General features: G+C 36.2%; 1 long non-coding RNA gene across 1 annotated transcript in view; it reads right to left on the bottom strand.

Moving 5' to 3' along the window:
- LOC134804934 (uncharacterized) overlaps positions 1 to 20,313 on the bottom strand; it is a 401,964-nt gene that overhangs the window by 293,487 nt on the left and 88,164 nt on the right. The gene's annotated exons all lie outside the window — the stretch shown is intronic.

The following is a 20,313-nucleotide window of genomic DNA, read 5'->3' as shown; positions in this document are numbered from 1 at the left end:
AACTGTGATAAGTAGCTTATGGCGAACATATTTAAGTAATATCGGGTCGTGTCGCCACTGCTATGTACATGAGTGTACCTACCTATCAGGTTTTTGTATGGGAGCTGCAGATGACGAGTCTCCTCCTTTTCACTTTTTTCTAATTAAAGACCGGGCTCCAATGGCGTGGATACTGGTTTACAGTCTTCCATTTTAAATTTCTTAAGCGTGTCTTCAATAAATTTTTCTTGGTTGATTTTTATTTCGTTCTTCTTATATGACACGTCTATGCCGATAAGCCTCTTTGGTCTTCCCAAATCTTTCAACTCGAATTTGGAATTTAGTATATATAGACTTCATTAAATATCTTTGGACTTGAGTAGGCAATTAGTAGATCGTCGACATAAATGACAATTTTATTATGGCTTTGGCTCCTCTTTTCTCTAGTACGTAGTACGTATAAACATGGGTCAGCCTATGATGCTTTAAATCCAATGTGTTGCACATTATTTCCAAATTATTAAAGTTGACGTGTCCCAATGTACGGTGTAATTTTTTTCATAGACATACTTAGTACTTTTACTCACATTCGCTACCAGCATTTTTTCGTGGATATAATTAATTTAATTTTTAATTATCATTTATTTAAGGACCAACTGAGATCATTTTTGTTAGTACTTACGACTATGACTTAAACTATTGTTAGTATTATGCTCTACATGCTATACAATGTCATTTTGTTACACATGTTATAGAGATAAATTAATTAATTGAAATTAAAAAGAAATGAAATTCAATCAAAATATAATATAATAATAACGATTTGATTAATTGAAAATAAATATTAGAGCCTTAAATAGAGGATTTTCGTCGATCAACCATGTAAAATATAATTATTTATGTGGTTAGGTCTCTCAGACACTATAGAAACATTACTATTTTTGTGAGGTGACGTCTGATAGACACCATAATTACTATGAACAAGTACATATTTTTATGAGGTGAGGTCTGTCAGACCCAGGACTTATTGCTGTGCTCACGTCTGTGGGACACCCGCAGCTCATATCTCCCGATGCATGCACCACATTGCCGCTCGGGCATCACTGTCCGATGCCGCGAGTCGTTTGAGGAAGGTAATGAGCGAAGCACTAGCAGACCGATATGGCGCCATACGCCGACATAGCAACAAAAAAAATATTTGGCGGTGTCTGATAGACCGCACATCAGTCGCAGAGGGTTAATCCCGACCTTGGTATTTTTATCATTTTGGTTATGTTTTACGCATACGGATGTGATTAGCTGAACCATAAACATTATAATTTTTAAGAAAAAAAACGATTTCTATGGGGGCCGGTGAAAGATTATTGTAGATGGTGCACTATGTAGAAAAGGAGGTAAAACCACCCACTTTTCTAGTAGCATTTCGCGTCTGTAAGGGTCTTAGTTCTAGCCTAACCTAACCCACTTCTCTGATAGCAGTTCGGTTCTGTGAGGATCGCAGTTCGAACCTAATCAAACGCACTTTTCTAGTAGCATTTCGTTTCTGTAAGGCTCGCAGTTCTAACCTAACCTAACCCACTTAACGGCTTTTTTGGAATATAATATTAGCCAATAAAAAACGTGTGCTAAATATTTTTTTGTCCTAACAACATTTGACAAAGTAAAATCATGCCAAGTGATAATTTGACCAAATAAATTATATGCGAAGTGTAACTTTGCTAAAGGTTCCTTTGGGAAATGAAACTATTGCGATAAGTTTGTTGGGAAGTGAAATTTGGCGAAAGGTATTTGGCCCAAACGAAAGTACACCGTAAAAGTACCTACGGTATCTCGAATAAAAGTCCGCTAAGTAGGTGATATGCAAGAATTCGTAATCTACGTGCCGGATTCAAGCACATCCAGTTCAGATGTAGATAGTTCTATGAGTGTCCCTGGTTGTTCTGAAGCTAGCTCAAACATAAGTGGCATTAAATATTTTAATTCAGACTTCGATTACAAAGAATAAAACTTTTTCTAATAAAATATTTCTTTATTTGTAAGTTCGTTTACTTACTAGGTTACTGTTAGTTACTAAATTATATTTCATATTTAGCAGTGACTTCGGCGAAGTAAAATATTGTGAGATGAGAGAACCGGACATATCCCAATAAGGCCTACCTACTTAATGCACTATTTTTATTCATATTAATATTTATTATTAATAATGTACACATACATTACAAGTCAAGTTTACAATGGGTGAAATATATATCCCAGATAGTAAAATTACAGTTCTATTGCCCAATTTCTACCCGATCTACCCGGTTTTGTATTAAAATAACTGTTGGACTGCACAGATTAGGCAGTACATAAATGATACTCTATCTTGTTTAGTACTAAAATTACAGTTGTATTGGGCAGATTCATAACTAGTTTTAGCAGTTTTGTCAATCGCACTGTCACTTTTTAGCATCTGAGACATAAAAACAAGAGTGTGTCTTAAAAAGAAAACTAGTGCCGGCGCTAAATCAGAGGATTGGGTTGACGAGCCGACACCACCAGGCTCCGTTTAGGAAGCCGTGGTAAAAAACCGGAACAAAAGGGATTCAAGTATCATGACCTTTAGTGTCGTACTATAATCACGTGACCAGTGTTGTCAGCATAGCAAAAACCATAAAATAGCACTGGCGCGCCCTCAAATCCCACGACTCTTCTCTTTCCGCACATACTCTATTAATAATGTGATCTGTGCATCCTGAGTCAAGGATCCAGTTGATTTTACCCTTTTTAGGGTTCCGTAGCCAAATGGCAAAAAACTGAACCCTTATGGATTCGTCATGTCTGTCTGTCTGTCCGTCCGTATGTCACAGCCACTTTTTTCCGAAACTATAAGAACTATACTGTTGAAACTTGGTAAGTAGATGTATTCTGTGAACCGCATTAAGATTTTCACACAAAAATAGAAAAAAAAAATCAATAAATTTTGGGCGTTCTCCATAGTTAGAACAGCTCAAAAAATTTTTTTTCATCAACCCCATACGTGTGGGGTATCTATGGATAGGTCTTCAAAAATGATAAGTATTGAGGTTTCGAATATCATTTTTTTCTAAATTGCATAGTTTGCGTGAGAGACACTTCCATAGTGGTAAAATGTGTCCCCCCCCCCCCTGTAAAGGGTAAAACGGGACCCTATTACTAAGACTCCGCTGTCCGTCCGTCCGTCCGTCTGTCACCAGGCTGTATCTCACGAACCGTGATAGACAGTTGAAATTTTCACAGATGATGTATTTCTGTTGCCGCTATAACAACAAATACTAAAAAGTACTGAACCCTCGGTGGGCGAGTCCGACTCGATTTGCCGTATTTTTTTTAATACGTCATAAATCGTAAACCGCAATTTTATTATGTTAGGTACTTGCTGCTACGGAACCCTTCATGGGCGAGTCCGACTCGCACTTGGCCGCTTTTTGTTATTTCTTCTTCACATCTCGAGGCATTATTTGCGATTGCAGGGATACTATTTCCGTGTACTTGTTCGTTTTGGTTATATCCTCTGCCTCTGTGAAAATTTATATTAGTATAGGTCCCACGTCCTCTACTGGAGTGTCCGCGACCTCGACTTCCTGAATGCCCTCTACCTCTATTTACTCAGAATGCTCCACCTCGACCTCGAGGATTATACTCAGTGCGAGCATAACAGTCTCTCTGTAAGTGACCTGGTTTTCCACAAAAATTACAGTTAAAATTGCTTCGTGATGACGGTCTGGCTTCAGCTCGAAAAGCATTTGAGCTGTTATTTGACGTTTCATTCGTTTTTTCCTCGGCTCTTTTAAGTTTAATCTTGATTTTTAAGTAATCGAGTGTTTTCTCTTTTTCAGTTAAAACACCTATCAAATCACCGATATGACTATAGTTTTGTGACAGGGATTTCAACATATAGTTTAGTTTTTCCTGCTCCGTAATATCTGCACCTGCCTGTTTTAACTCAATTTCTGCTTTTTCGAAATCGTCGAAAAACAAGGTCACGTCTTCATAGTTTTTCAATTTTACGGTTTCCAGATTATGTCGGCACACTATTTGCAAAGCCGTCGACTTTCTTAAATAAAGCTTGTCCCAGAAAAATATGACGTTTTTACAAGCAGCGATTACGTTAAAGGTTTCAATGATAGGTTTAAAAATACTGTCGTTTGTAAGATGGCCTTTATTAATATTTCACTGGCCTTTATTCATATTTCATAGAAAAAACAACTTAAAATTAAAGACATTTCTAAAGATGTCGTCTGCCCAAGAAAAGCTGCATGAAAATATATTGTACAAATACGTCGAATATGGAGGAATTCTACGAAAAAAGTAGCGTTGGAGCTGAATACATCTATAAGCTGAATATATCTATATTTATATTGTAATTTATATTATGTAATAAATAAATCTAAATCTAAGAACCGTTCAAAGGGTGCTTAGATTATTCAGGAAAACTGGTGGAATTCGGCGACGGCCTGGAAGTGGTCGTAAGAGGGGGTTTGTAGATAGAGAAATTGAGAAAAAAGTCATAGCCGCTTTGAAAAGGAAGCCAACCCTTTCTATAAGAGATTTGGCTAAAAAGTTTAAAACATCTAAATCTACAGTGCAACGAGTGAAGAAAAATATTACATAAAGAGTTTTAAACAAACTAAAGTGCCCAATAGAAATGCCAAGCAGCAAACAGAAGCAAAAACCAGATCACGAAAACTATATTCAAAATTAACCACAAAAAATTACTGTATTGTTATGACGAAACATACTGCAAATTTGACTTTAAGTCACTACCAGGGCATCATTTTTATTCTAGGACCGACAGAAAAATTGTCGATGATGAGTACAAGGTTATCAAAACTGATAAATTTGCCAAGTTCTCGTATGGCAGGCCATTTGTTCATGTGGCAAACGCAGTACCCCATATTTTGCTAAGGGTACTGTTAATGGCGACATATACCTAAACGAGTGTCTGAAAAAACGACTGTTACCGTTTATAAAACGGCATAAGAAGCCTGTTCTGTTTTGGCCTGATTTGGCCACGTGCCACTACACTAAGAAAGCTATAGAGTGGTATGAGACCAACAACATCGAATTTGTGGAAAAATACCATAATCCTTCCAATTGCCCTGAGTTGCGGCCCATTGAAAAATATTGGGCTAACATAAAGCTCTTAAAATATAAAACTAATGCAACGTCAGTTGATAACTTCAAGCGAAAGTGGAACGAAGCTTCGAAACTAATTACAGATTCACATGTACAAGTCTCAATGGCAGGGGTGAAGCGTAAACTAAGAAGTTTCTGGATGAATAAAACTTTGTAAAAAAATTAATTTATAATATTGGATATTTAATGTCTTTTTAATAACGTTACGTCCAAAAAATTAGGTAGGTAGTTTCTTTTAATTTGCCATATGTTGAGGCAAATTAATAATCGTCATTTTTTTCTGGGACAAGCTTTACATCTCATCAAATGTTTTAATTATTTTGTACGCGGGATCTAAATTGCTGAAGTATTCTAATTGTTTATTTGATATTGCGCTATATATACATATATATATATATATGCAGTTAGTCGCTTGAATATCGCGGTCGTCCCATTTTTCATCGTCAGTATCTAACTTAGCTCGTATAGTAACATCTTTGCAATTTTTGAATTCTAAAAATTTGAGTATACGTATCTTCCAGTTACTGTAGTCTGCTCCATCAAAAAATTGGTATATTTATATCACCGTTCTTCGCCGTCATCACTTCTTTATATCTCGTTATAATCTTCGAACATACCAAACATAGTGCCTACGTCAAATCATGGGATTAGTTGTCAAGCGGACCCCAGGCTCCCATGAGCCGTGGCAAAATGCCGGGATAATGCGAGGAAGAAGAAGAAGATAATCTTCGAACATAAATTATTTATTTCATATCACTACTATAAACCACGCTCTGCTACCATATAAATATACTGAATTAAACTTGTAACATTATCTTTTATAGATTTATTGAAGTAAAAACATAATAATAAAGGGAAACATATTTAGTTTGACAAATACAAGGAAAAACAAGAAGAACGAAATTTGAATTCAAAAACCAAAGACAAGAATAATAGCAAATAGGATTGTTGCCAAGTAAATTTACATTATATTAACAAATATAACTACTGCCAAGGGTGGCATCTTTGCGGCGTGTGAGGTCTTCTGCCATGGACGCGGCATGACTAGCATCTCTGCTCTGCTGGTGCCCAGAAGGTGGAACGGCGCGAGGGTGTCAACGCATGTAGTATCCCAGACTAGAGGCTGTCCCATCTTCCAAGGCACCAACGTCATACCGTCGGGCCGCTTTCCATCGTCCCTAGCTAGACCGACGGGCTCGAGTATGGCCGGAACTTTGACGCTGACAAAGGCCCTTCGGATGTCATCGTTGATGTTGGCGTGTCTAGGTATGCGTCCGGCGCTTCTGCCGCAGGAAAGCCCATGATGTCCATTTCTGTCCACCATGGCACCACAACGGCCAGCCACAAGTGATTTAATAGATGTTCGGCCTGATTTTTTTAATGATCATGTGCCACGTCATTAGTAAGTTCTATAAGTCAAGTCAAGTCAAAGTCAAAAATACTTTATTCATGTAGGCCTAGTAACAAGCACTTATGAACGTTTTACATAATAATAATTATATTATCTTAAGCTAATTATCAGAGCAATTTATACAGATCAAATTTAATACTAAGAATGTCACAAAAAGATCGTCAAAAATAAAAAAATTGTATAAAAAATACTAGTCTAGAATGTTTCTAGAATAAAATCTAAATGTCAATAACAAATGTCAATAAAACATAACAAAGAAGTACATACATTGATTTATCCATTTCGAGTCACAATTAATCCCACGTTGTTTTATCACTCATGTAGTCTTGTGTGGTATAATAAGCTTTAGAAATAAGTTTGCGCTTTACGTAATTCTTAAATTTATTAATTGATAATTCAGTAATATGGTTTGGAAGTTTATTTATATTTTATACTAAATTTTAGCTTTCATCTATTCCTATTTTTGAATAATTATAATAAAAAAAATATGTTTATGAATATTTTCGTTTCAATGGAACGAATTCTTTCGTTCTTTACACGTGTGGTACACTTAATCGAGACCCGCAATATGTCACTATAAACAGGTTAAAACTTCATATAAGAAAAATACATGTGTCAATAGTATTCCATTTTTTTTTATAACTTATTAAACAGAGACACCTCCAATTTTTTACGAATAATACCACTTTAAATGAACGTATATATTTAATTCAAGCTTTTAACAATGGTGCAATATGACGAAAATATTTTAAAAAATTGGTAAGTCCCCTTGATGTAATTAAATCCGCCATATTCAACCTTCTTGCATATGCGTTGCCCACAAAACTTTTGAGCACAATATATGCCTCTCTGTCAGCGGACAAAATGATGCAAGGCCATGCTTTTGCGAGGGCAGTAAGAGTAAGAGGCCACCTGCTTGCAACAGGTTCACTGGCTACGGTGATCTTGGAAGGGGTCCAGTTGAATGAAGATGAAGTGGATTGCATCAAAAACATGACGATGAGTTTTATAGATGAGCCCCCCTCCCTACTTGAATTAAACTCAAACCTCTGTTTGAGAAATTTGGAGCCGTGGTAGTGCAGTTATAATAAACTACCTAAAACCTTAATCTTAATATATCGACGCCGGAAAGCAAACACGTAGTAAGGTAGTAACCCACACAAGGTCAAAATTTTTTTTATTGCATTTTTGGAATCTCCAATTTTTTCTGCGTCGATAGGTCGAATCCACGTGCCAATACGATGAAAAATGGGGAAAATAGGAACACAAAATTTTCTTGTTTTTCTTGAAATCTACTCAGCAAACTCGCAGTAAATAGCAAAAAAACTCATTAATTCAAATCATTGTATTTACAGCATTTTGAATTCCATATAATTTATACTTTTGTCATTTACAACCTCCGTTGGTCTGACGCAAGTGTAGGTTACTACGTGTTTGCCGCTCATGAATGTGAATATCTTGCAGTTACGCTATTTGGTGGGAAATAATGTTTAGTCGAGTAGTGGTTTAACACAAATTCACACACTATTAAAATATGAGAGACATGTCTTTTACTACGTTTACAAGGATCAAGTAAAACTACCACATAATAATTACTTCACTGTTGTAGGGCGTAAGGTTTAAACTTCTGCGCCTTATTTCGTTTTAACGCGGCTATCGCGGCCATTACTTGAACGTTTACGCCGTCGCTCAGTGCGGTTCGGGGGGTGAAAGTGAGTCGACGTGTTTGTAATCAAGTAAAATATTACGGGGATTTTGGATTAAAGTGATTATTTTTATTTTTTTCAATTGTAAGCATGTAAAATTGCAATATTTACGGCGTGTGTATCGATTTTATGGTTTTATGGTACTTAAATAGAATTTGGTCTTATGGTATCTGATGAAAGTATGTTTTGTCTAAAGTGGACTTTTATTTTATAAGAGGATGTAAAAACCACTTTTTTTTAATCAAACGTCGTTGTTATACTTTGGTTAGATTTTGATCTCCCATTACGTTTTGTCTTTTCCAAAGTGGACTTCTTATTTTTTAGTTGGTTTTACAATAACATTATAAGATTTAATTATGTTCTTGAAAATTAAACAAAAGTTATTTGTTTTGTTTGGTCTTAAGAATGCTTATATTGATTTTAATAGTTCAAATCATCATAATAGATGTGTTATTTTCGTTTATGAATCCCGAAAACATCTTCACATTTTATAAGTATACATTTGAAATGTCGTGCAATTTACTTTAAGATGCCATTAAAGTCATTTTTAAGGGTGTGGTAAAATTTTTGGCAATACATTTAATGCATTCAAAAAGAAAAAAAATACTGTTACAGCATTTTGTTTACCCAAAATTTCTAAACCACAACGTTTAAGACTTTATTACGGATCTATTTTGTCATATGCAGGTGGATTATTGCGTTTTTGGTGTCCATACAAATTTTAAGGAAATGCTATCCCATACATTTATTACTGGCATTTACTACGAGTTTACGCACTGTGTAAAAAAGATCAAAACGTAGTAACCCACAAAATATGGTCTTGTAACAACTTGCGGTTAAATTTATTTAAATGAATTTGAAGTCCAAAAAATTTTGAATGTTGCATCCAATTTTGAGTTAGTTATGTTCATAAACAACGTAGTTATGATTTTTTTTTTCAAAACTCGAAAAGTTTTTCGTCTCTGGTGAACAATTTGGTTTTTGTGGGTTACTACGTGTTTGCTTTCGGGCGTCGATATGTACTCGGTCAAGACATATGTACCATTGAACGTAAAAAATATGGAAGACTAGATTTTAATTAATTATCAGCTTTAAACTGGGCAAGAGTTCTGTTAATGAGAAAGTAAATTTTATGTAATTGCAGACTTTCCGTCTTGGCGTGCGCGTTAAATTTAATACAATAATAGGCCAATTAAATAGGGCCAAAAAAACCATACTGAAACGAACCCAATTTGCCAGTAGAAAAAGACGCAAAATTAAAATTTTCTATGGGATGTCAACTCTTCGCGCCTAAATGTTTTAAATTTGCCGCCCTTTTTCTACTGACAAGCTGAATGTGTTTCACTATAGTATTGTAATCGAAGCTTTGGGTACAATACTTCAAAATAGTAAGCCTCATGAAGGAGATCCGGGGACTTCAATTCCCACCTTGAATGTGTGAGACATGATTCCATACTTACATGCGGCGGGACATTTCGTATATGCAAAGTGTTGTCACCTCTACATACAAGACATGGAAAATCTAAACGAAAAACTATCGCCCGATTGTTAACGACAGCTACTTCACGATGCGCCGATCAGACTGATTTTGGGCTGGAGTCTGGTAGGAAATGACAATTGAATTGAGACCACCTTAATACGTTCTTTTCCCAGCCAAGGTGGCACGACTCGTGGCAGGGGAGTCACCAACAGCACTCTTAGCAAATGGGTGATAGGAATGAGTGCAACTAATGATATCTGCACCTCTTTAGAAGAGTTTGGTGGAGTTCTATTTTCCACCAGTGAGCAACATGCAGATTTCGGACAAACTCGACAAAACAAGGATGCAGCCGACATTGCCAAGCTCACCGATTGGTTTGAGAATTGGAATTGTTCCCAGAGACCAGAGACATCATCTCTATCGCAACAGGAATGGTTGGAGATAAAACGATCACCTGCTATAATGCTGTTGCAGTTGGTAAGCGAGCAATGGCTAAAATGATTAATTCGGCATTTTCTAACATTAAATTGGCTCGAAAAGATCGAGCTCTTCCCCTTTCAACAGTGAGCACATCGATGAAAATCAATGACGAAAAGATTCCTGTGGACCCATTCTTGCTGTTCCGACGTTTACCCATCAGCAAAAAAACAGATGAAGATTTCAAGCTGTACATGGAATACGAATTAGCCCTGTTCCCTTTAGCCCTTTTCAGTGAGAGCGGTGTTGGCGACTGGCTGGCGCGCGACCTTTTTCGTGCATGTTACATATTATTTGTAAAAAGATATACCTTCTGATTCTGATTCCATGTCAGTCTGCCCGTCACCGCGATATTAATACCACATAGCTTGCAGTATTTTATTTATTAATACAACTAATTATACAATACCTACGTGTTTCCATCATTTCATCATACAGTCCACCCAGTAGCTATGAAGCGGGATGAGGAAAACGGCGAAGTCAGTGCTATACAAATTATTGAACACTACGGCCCTTTGGCCCGTAGTGTTAAATAATACCTACATATTTATGTAGGTATCACACAACTGGACATTGTATTTGACGGAGGGCTCCTCTTCCACAAAGTCATTTGGCTTAGAGGTGCCAAAATTTAGGCACTATGCGAGGGCTATATTCACTATATTTAAAAAAGCTACCACGGAAGGAGGTGCACAGTAATCTCTGTCGGCTATTGCTCACCAACCTCAAGCACAAATGTCAAACAAGAAGATTTTCTGTCGAACACAGTGTGGCCAGATCTACTGATTAAGCAGTAGATCTACCTATCTGATTTTAAAAATTCCTACTGCTTTCTTTGTTTTTTCTAAAACGAATGATTATTCGTCGTAACCGGATCATCTAGTTACTTTATACCGTCGCATCGTGTCGTCTAGCCTTTATGACATACGAAGTTTTCTGAAACCGCGGTTATTTTTTATCTATAGTGTGATTAGGCGTCATTTTACTATATGTGTGGTAGGTAGGTAGGTTGGTACCTAGTATTGGTCGGCGTCGTCGGTTTTGGCGGTTTTTGTAAGTGACAAGTGACACAGTATCAACTGAAATCAGTAAAATTGTGTTCAATGAAGAATAAGAAGATATTACTGCTTATGCACTACGGAGATTTGTGTTGTGTATGGACTGCGCTAATAATATTTGTCAAGGTAATTTTTAATTTTGTTGCATGAAATAGTTTAAAGGTTTTCTTGAAAATGGATTTTAGCACATTAAAAACAATAATGGACAAATACATACAATTGCAAAGTTGCTTGCGATGCGTACATATCGTGCAGGTACATTATTGTTACGAGACAAGCTAAAGAAAATTTAGAACCAGGTTTATGAAATATATTTGAGAACGCTCACTTTTAACTATAAATAAATTCACGCGCATGTATAACTTGGGGTTTGTCTGTTTCAGGCTTTTTAAAATAACATACTAACATTAATTCGCTCTACATGGTTTTGTTGTGTTACGTGGTTCCCCTATCTTTGGCATAGTTTTTTTTGTAATAATTCTATTGTGCATAATTGGCATAATATACTGTTAGCATAAACTCACTTGGTACTGGATTGTTGCGCATACGTACTCTACGCATAATTTTTATTGATCGAAGTATCTTTTGGCAGAAATTTAATGTCCGAATCGAGACCTGGTATCTGTTTCATTTCGCATAATTTTATTTGTAATAATTTAGTTTTGCATAATTCGCCATTAAGCATAAAGTACTACAAGCATAAAATCTTATGGCATAGAAATGTTTTGCATACTTGCAAGAATCATATATGTTGACTTGTAGGCCGAATATTTTTTGACGGAAATTAATTCGCCGAATGTTTTGCAATTCGCAACTATTATTTTCTCATAATTTCAATTCTGGCTAGTTTGTTTACTTGGGGGCGCAGTTCTAACCTAACCAAACCCACTTTTCAGGCAACAGTTTGTTTTCGTGGGGTCGCAGTTCTAACCCAACCTAACCCACTTTTCTGGAAATAGTTCGTTTTCTTGGGGGTCGCAGTTCTAACCTAACGTAACCCACTTTTCCGGCAACAGTTTGTTTTCGTGGGGTCGCAGTTCTAACCTGACCTAACCCACTTTTCTGGCAACAGTTTGTTTTCGTGGGGTCGCAGTTCTAACCTAACCTAACCCACTTTTCTGGCAACAGTTTGTTTTCGTGGGGTCGCAGTTCTAACCTAACCCACTTTTCTGGCAACAGTTTGTTTTAGTGGGGTCGCAGTTCTAACCCAACCTAACCCACTTTTCTGGAAATAGTTCGTTTTCTTGGGGGTCGCAGTTCTAACCTAACCTAACCTAACCCACTTTTCTGGCAACAGTTTGTTTTATGGGGTCGCAGTTCTAACCTAACCTAACCCACTTTTCTGGCAACAGTTTGTTTTCGTGGGGTCGCAGTTCTAACCTAACCTAACCCACTTTTTTGGCAACAGTTTGTTTTCGTGGGGTCGCAGTTCTAACCTAACCTAACCCACTTTTCTAGCAACAGTTTGTTTTCGTGGGGTCGCAGTTCTAACCTAACCTAACCCACTTTTCTGGCAACAGTTTGTTTTCGTGGGGTCGCAGTTCTAACCTAACCTAAGCCACTTTTCTGGCAACAGTTTGTTTTCGTGGGATCGCAGTTCTAACCTAACCTAACCCACTTTTCTGGCAACAGTTTGTTTATGTGGGGTCGCATTTCTAACCTAACCTAACCCACTTTTCAGGCAACAGTTTGTTTTCGTGGGGTCGCAGATCTAACTTAACCTAACCCACTTTTCTTGCAATAGTTTGTTTCCGTGGGGTCGCAGTTCTAACCTAACCTAACCCACTTTTCTAGCAACAGTTTTTTTTTTGGGCTCCGCATCTGCTCCGGTGCTACGGGCATAGCAGCCCCTTCGCCCTTGCATAGCAAAGAGCAGGCGCTAATGCTATCAATCAATCAAGCAATCAATTTATTTATTTCATAAAGATAACAATGATCTTATGCTATGTGCTCTGCGCTTTGCTACGGCGGGCGAGGGCTACACTCTAGAGGTAGGACAGACAAGACCACGTGGATAGTGGGGTGCTCGGATTCGGATTTTTTTTTGAGCTAAAAATATGTATACATCCAAAATGCCAATAATATGTTTCCACCCAAAGTTTCAAAAATACAATAACAATGTTTTTTTACGAATTATAAATGTAGGCAGAGCTTTTAGTTACGGCTCTGCGTTAATGAGTCAGTCAGCCACATATTTAGGTGCTTTGTGCATTGTTAAATATAAATTAGACTTGGATTATACAATCTGACGCTTTCTTTAATTTTAACATTCGTCGTAAAACATTCTGCCAAATCTAGCTCATGACAGATGCGTTTTAGATCATACAAGTTATACGAAATAGAAAGAATCGAAATACGTTTTCTGCGATATAAATATTCGCCTAAATCCTATTATGCTAAACAGAGTATGCAAATCAAATTTCGGACATTTAAACAAACGCTAAATAAAATTATTCGTATCAAAAGTCGGCCAAAATAATAGTAGTCTATTTAAGATTCGGACTTGCAAACATTCGGCCTATTGCATATTATACAAACTTAAGCTTTCTGCAAATTTAACATTCGTCGAAAAACATTTCTGCCAAATAGGTTATGCCAGATGCGTTTCGGGTCACGGAAGTTATGCCAAATAGACGGAACCCGTGTTACGTTTTGCATGGCGTGTTTTAATTCAAAATGAGTGCTAAAAAGCAAGAAGTGACCACAAGTTCAACGATGAGTGGTTAGCAGAGTTCACATGGCTAAGAAAGAGCAAGAAAGGTAAAGGATATGGATATTACAAACCTGGCGGGTGCGATGTTAAAATTGTAAATAGTGGAAAATATGATCTCAACAAACATAAAAATGCACCTAAACATATTGCAAAGCAATAAAAGGGCAGAAAAATATAAAGGATGCATTGCCATCCACATCATCAAACAATTCTTATCTACCAAAAAAATAAAACAACCAGAAATACGCCTGGCTTCATACATTGCAGAACATAATTTGCCATTTTTGGCTGCGGAGCAGCTCCCCTATTTGATTCGGGCCATATGTCCCGACTCCCAAATTGCCAAAGGCACTTGGTCGCACCAAAGCAACCAAAATTTTTTAAAACGTATTGGGAGCTACAGAAAAGGAAGAACTGTGTGCCATAATGAAGACACGCCCATTCTCCATCATTGTGGATGAGTCAACTGATCATGGGACTATAAAACTACTATGTATTGTTGTTCGGACGGTACATAATGATCAAATTACCGATGCATTTTTTGATTTGGCACCCTTAAGTGATGGAACAGCTGATGGTATCTATAAGTCAATCATTACAAGCCTTGAAAAATGCCACATTCGTTGGCAAAAAAATTAATTGGATATGCTGCTGACGGTGCCAACGTGATGATGAGGGCACATCACTCGTTAAATGTATTGTTAAAAAATGAAATCCCAAATCTGTACACCATGAAGTGCATATGTCACTCTTTTGCCTTATGTGCCTTATATGCCGCAGAAAAATTGCCAAGATTAGTAGAAGATTTAGTCAGGGGAGTATAAAATTACATACATTCAGACGAGTCCCAAGCGCATTACAGAATTCAAAGAATTTCAAAAGTTTTTAGAACTCAAACCCCATAAGATTCTACATCCCTCACAAACCAGGTGGCTTTCATTAGAAGCAGCTGTATCGTTTATTTCATTGATGCGGTTACCAATGAAAGACAGACTGCCCCTCAAGATATATTGCAAGGATTAAATATTCCATTTACAAAAAAAACTGTATTTACAGTTTTTGAACTATGTGTTGCCAATTTTTAATAAACTAAATAAATTGATGCAGTTGAAAAAATCCAGGTCCACAGCTTAAGAAAAAATGAAGAAGCAGTTGTCAGGACAATTCTTAGTAACTATATGCAATTTCAATACTTGAGAGCAACCAACATAAATGAGATTGAATACAAAAATCCAAGGTATTATCTTCCTTTGGAAAATATACATATATTGGGTGCAAACATTGTGGAATCTCTACAGGGGTTAAATTTGCGAGCAAAAGATTTGCACCAATTGAAAATTAAAAAATTGGACTTGTGTGTTGAGGGAGAGAGAGTGACTCAGATCTTCAAAAGATATTCTTTTGATGACCCAATTTTGGAAAATATTGAGATATTGGACCCAGAAATCGCCAAGAGCAAGAAATATGCGTCACTGGCTTCATTAGCTGCTAGATTCCCAAATCTAGTAGAAGAGAAAAACTTGCAGGCATTAGACAATCATTGGCGACTACTTCAAAATATTGACATTGATTATGCAGGAAATGACTAGAAGAGTTCTGGAAATATTTAAAAAAGTGTGATTTATGAAACTATCCTAAAGCCTGCACGCCTGCCATGCATGTGTCAAAATGTGGCTTTCCATCGAGACGGGCCCCTATGCTTCATGTAAGTACCTACAGGTACATAAGAAACCTTTCCATCAGAGAAGGGTCCTTATGCTCCATTTGCATAAGGGACGGTTCCGTCAGAGTAGGATCCTTATGCAAATGGTGCAAAAGCCACAAATTATGATTTCAGAAACTATATTATGAACCCGTCCAGTATTGATACACATATGCAAGAAGATTGAATATGATGGATATAATTACATCAAGGGGACTTGCCAAGTTTTTAAAATATTATTAATAAATAAATATTCGTCATGATGCACCATTGTTAGAGTCGGACCAAAAAAAGGATTTGATAGCCCACACAGTACAAGTGTCATTTATACGTCATAATTTCATAGAAGTTTGACGTTTAAAATAACACTTTCACTGCGTGGGCTATCAAATCCGCTGGAGACTATTCTTGGTCTGACTCTAAAAGCTTGAATTAATTATTTTTATGTTTTAGTTCATTAAAAGGGGTAATACATATTATTTTTTTCTTAAAAAAAAGAATAGGTGAAAGTTGAAATTTAGTATAGACCTTACTAATGACGTGGCAAAATCATCACAAAAAACATCAGGCCGAAAAGTTATTAAGCCACAAGATGGTCCCTTATCCTGCCACGGCCTAGACATTCAAGAGCGGACATCTGGAAAACTACACACGATATCGAAAAACTTTATGAGTAAAATTGAATAAGATTTAATTTTGTAGAAAACATCATGTCGCTAGGACGCATAGTTTTCGAGATAATACGTAAAATACCGAAAAATGGGACCTTCAAACCCCTCCCTCCCCCCGGCACAAGGGCTAAGGCCGAGGACTTATGATATGTTCACCTCCTAACTAGTCCAAACAAAGTTACGGAGTCAAAAATTGTGTTCCTAGCATTTCCCTCTGTAACTTCTTATTGCTTGGCCTATTGCTGTCTGGTGTAGTTTTTAGTTTTTCTATGAACGAATTTTTTTATTTTTTATTTGAAAGTTGTATGAGTGGAGTAGATACTACTCGGGTTAAAGGTTAAATCCCATGGATAATATAAGTAGTCTATATTTTTATAAGCACTATAATATCCCAAGATATTACGTCCTCTTTAAAAAAATAATAGGGGGTATTACTGCAATGTTCTGCCGCCAGAGTGCAGCACTAGCGCCTCTAGTAATCATACTGTGCCTTAAACTGTTTTTGACAAGTTTTAACAGACAATGAAATATGACATTGATGCATAAGCGGTTTGTTAACAAGGGCCTACCGGGAAACACGAAAATCGAAATTCAGTTATCCGCCTCTTTATAGCTCGAATATATGCAAGAGTGATAGAGAGGTTAGATAACAGAGTTTCGCGTAATATTCCATATTCAATGCGATGAAATTTAATTAACAAGAAAAATCATAAAATTATTAATAGAGTAATTTATAGCCTATTGGGAAATTTTGATGTGTTACAAGGTTGTTGCCATTTTAAATAAATAAAATGAACAATTGCGTATGAATGTTGCGATTAAGCTTGAATATAGATGATTGACCATCATATGTTCATTATTGAGTTATCGTAGTAGTCCACGTTGTTTATGACCTGTATTAAAACAGTTGTTGTGTGATTTGCGTGGGATGGCGATCAGATACCAAGCATTATTCGTGGCGGCGGTTGTAGGCTTGTGGTTGCTGTTAATTAAGCTAATAATGTCGCTATGTTCATATTGCAATCCTATGTATGGTTTAAAGGTTGGTCCAAATAGTTTGTAGTAACTTGTAAATAATAAATATATTGCCTAAAAACCTTACTCTAGTTATTAGGGGTTCATTTGTCGAATAGGTATCGGTATCGTTAGTAGATAAAATTGATTGGTTCGTGTCATCTTCAATAGAATAGAATATAATATAATAAAAGTAATAGAAGTTAATATTAAGTTTAATATTAAACTTCTATTTGACCATTTCAAGTAGAGATGCACCGGATATTCGGTTACTATCTGATATCCGGCCAGAAAGTAGGTCACTATCCGGTATCCGGCAGGATATTAAAATAATGTTCGGATAGGCCCGTATTATGGCTCCTCTACACGATGGCCCAACCTATTGGTCCAATATGTTGGGCCAACGTGTAGAGGGGGTAGTGGTGTCGGTTGGCTTATGGCGCGCGGGATGGCGATGAGTTGGCCGCGGTGTCGGTTTTTCGGCCGCACATCAAAGGGATATTGGGCAAGCGCTGGCGGTACGCATCTACACGTGGCCCAATCCACAGTGCGTGCTCGAACGCGGTCGTGTGCGGACGTCTGTGCTCAGTATCAATTTTCGTTTTTTTTTTAAATTAAAATGACGAGTACGTGGCCTCGTTATGGAAGTAATGAAGGAATAGGAAATTTACGCAGACAGTACATTTACAATTTAAATAAATAAATATAACAATACATACTTATAGTTAAATAAATGAATATTAGATACATATCTAACTATATATAGTAAGTACCTACATTGCACAATTTGCACAGCTATGTTGGTAAGCTAGTAAAAAAATTAAATAACAATTATAATATGCTCTAAAATAATTTAAGCAAATTATTAGGTAACATGAAATTAAAAAAGATATTTAATTAATTTATTTCTTTAAAAAAATCTAACATTCATTTATTTTCGGGAAGTTTCTATTATCAAAAAACTCTTGCAGCTTCTACGACATTTTTTTTAATTACTTGATGATAATAATGGTACGTGGCGTATCTTAGATAAATTGCTGCAACGGCTAATGCTTCCACGTCCATCTTGGAAACCGGTTAGATCACAACTGAATGTCGCCATCGTGTAGATGCGTTCCAACCACCACAAGGTCATCTCGCTGGCGCAGCGCTGGGCCATCGTGTAGACGAGCCATTAGGTCGGATACCGGATAGTCACTTTGCTTGATTTCGGATTAAACAAATTGGATTTAAGAAACAGTCACGGTCATAATCGTCTACTCGAGAAACTGAAAACGTAATGATGCCTAGAAAAATGTATTCGAAGTATGTATTAGCACACAAAAAAGTATCAAAAGTCAAACAAAAAAAGGAGAAAATGAGTAGATATTTTTTATTTCCCTAATATCTCAAAAAGTATTAATATTTAAGAAACCAAAATTAATATTATAAAACAGGAGGATATTTCTAATAAAACATTCTATACTTGCAGAACTGTATCACCATTATTTATACTTTTTATTCAACGCCTCATTTTCGGGAAAAGCGCGCGGCGTGAAAAAGCGAGTAGATACGTAACATTAAATATTATTTTAAAGGTATTAAATATTCATCGAAAAATTTGAAAAAAATATGGTCCATTTAAAAAATGTCAGCAAATGTAGGTACTACTTGTAGAAATATATCTTAAAGATATTTTTTCAACATGTTTGGCAATTATTAACGAACAAAGTTTTTTTGAACGTCCTTCTTATTGAAGACTTATATTCCATGCCACTCTATTGCGAATGCACTCTGTACTGTGTTTGCCATGTTTGCCATGCTCTTAGTAATAAAAACGTGTAATTTTTTGCAGTAAATGCATACTAACAAGTTAACAACTGCCACTTTTCCTTGCCTTGACAGGATGCGACACGGTGTCTTCTTTTAATGGGAGAGGTAAAAAGAGTACATTTGATGCCTGGGATGCCTACCCTGAAGCAACTTGCGGATTCAGGGCATTGTTGGACGGAAAATTGGCAGAAGCGGACACTTTTATTCAGAAATTTATTATAACAATGTACGACCGATAAGTATAAACTAGTTTGATACAAATTCAGCGTTCCTATTTTAATATAAAATAGTTACAATCTTTTTTGTAGCGAATGACGTAAATATGACTACAAGATTTGATTTTTCTGCTCAAGCCCTTGCAAAACAGTCAACAAATGCAGAAACTATCTATTTACGAAGAGAGACAGACAGCTAGAAAATATCCGTCCAACGAAAGCCGCTCTTCGCCAGCAATATATCAAGGAGTCCATGTCTGGGGACAAGCCTTAGTGCCTCTCCAAAAGCTTCCGAGTCCTTCTCAGTGTTGCCAGGTCCAATCTGAAAAATCCAGAAGATACATGTCCTAAAAATCAGGAGATTTGGAATAAAATCAGGAGACAAAATGTATGTCATAAAAATAATTTAAATTCATATATTATTTGTGTTATACCTCGGTTCATTGATTTTATGATTTCTTTTATCATTTTTATTAATTTAAAAATTAACAATATTTATTTATAATTTTAAGTTGTATTGATTTTTATAATTTTAATCTTGTAAATATACTTAAGGTAATGTTTTTAAAGATAAAGTATTTAAAAAAAATACTAACTGCCACATTAAAGATATGAAATGAATATAAATGATTACTTATTTAGGTCCAGTCAGTTCATACAAAATCTCTATGTAATCTTAAGTAATTTTAACAGTGTCTTAAGTAACCATTAAACGTCTCTGAGTGTGGAAGCTACGAGTACACTAATTAGCTTACCTAATCACTGAGCATATTTTATGTCAATTAGGTATTTTTATCCTTCTCTAATTTGTATGATATGATATTATTTACATCATTGTTTGTTCATTTCCTCATCTGCAATGAAAATGGTTATTTACTTAGGTTCTTGAATACCTATTCTATTGTATTTGAAATTGAA

Source organism: Cydia splendana, chromosome Z (genome assembly GCF_910591565.1).
Source record: "Cydia splendana chromosome Z, ilCydSple1.2, whole genome shotgun sequence".
In the NCBI taxonomy this organism is placed as follows: Eukaryota; Metazoa; Arthropoda; class Insecta; order Lepidoptera; family Tortricidae; genus Cydia; species Cydia splendana.
Note: the sequence above shows the minus strand (reverse complement) of the source record. Positions and strands in the feature narration are given on the sequence as shown.